The sequence below is a fragment of the Bison bison genome, unplaced genomic scaffold (assembly GCF_000754665.1).
Source record: "Bison bison bison isolate TAMUID 2011002044 unplaced genomic scaffold, Bison_UMD1.0 scf7180017864317, whole genome shotgun sequence".
NCBI lineage: Eukaryota > Metazoa > Chordata > Mammalia > Artiodactyla > Bovidae > Bison > Bison bison.
Window position 1 is genome coordinate 722,499 of NW_011494889.1, and position 1,083 is coordinate 723,581.

The window sequence follows — 1,083 nt, forward strand, 5'->3', positions numbered from 1 at the left end:
GGAGAAGACTCTTGAGAGTCCCTTGGACTGCAAGGAGATCCAACCAGTCCACCCTAAAGGAAATCAGTCCTGAATATTCATTGGAAGGACTGATGTTGAAGCTGAAACTCCAATACTTTGGCCACCTAATGTGAAGAACTGACTCATGGGGAACACATGTATACCTGTAGCGGATTCATTTTGATATTTGGCAAAACTAATACAATTATGTAAAGTTTAAAAATAAAATAAAATTTAAAAAAAAATGAAAAGACCTGATGCTGGGGAAGATTGAAGGTGGGAGGAAAAGGGGACGACAGAGGATGAGACAGTTGGATGGCATCACTGGCTCAATTGACATGAGTTTGAGTAAACTCCAAGAGTTGGTGATGGACAGGGAGGCCTAGTGTGCTGCAGGCCATGGGGTCGAAAAGAGTAGGACATAACTGAGCGACTGAACCGACTGAATATAAGTTTCCATGTTACTCTTTCCATACATGAAACCTTAATTTTCCTCTCTCACCCAGACACTACAGACTAAGTGTACTACTTTGCAACCCCATGGACTGTAGTTGTCCAGGCTCCTCTGACCATGGGAATTCTCCAGTGGGGTGGGTTGCCATTTTCTTCCCCAGGGGATCTTCCCAACCCTGCGATTGAATTCAGGTATCCTGCATTGAGGCAGATTCTTACTGTCTGAGTCACCAGAGAAGACCTGTACTACACTGAGTACTCAAATATGAATAAAAGAGGACAGAGAGAAGCAATAGAAGTTACATCAATCTTTATTCTTTTAGTCTTGTTTTTAGGTACCTCTTATGTGTTTAATTTTTCAATAGCCATTTACAATGAATCTTTTAATGAAGTTACTTTGGAATTTTGAAGTCTTTTGGAGGCTTCTGCATTACCAGTTAAAATAGGTATTCCATTTTCTTTGATATGGGAACACCAGCTTTCAAGTGCACTTCTTAAATGACTGTACCTAGTTGGAACACTCCTCATAATGGCCATTGTAATTCTAAGGATGTAATTTCCCCTTAGGGCTGGAAGCATTTTGGGAGAACCAAATGGAGTGCAACCCAGATCACTTCCTGGATATATTTG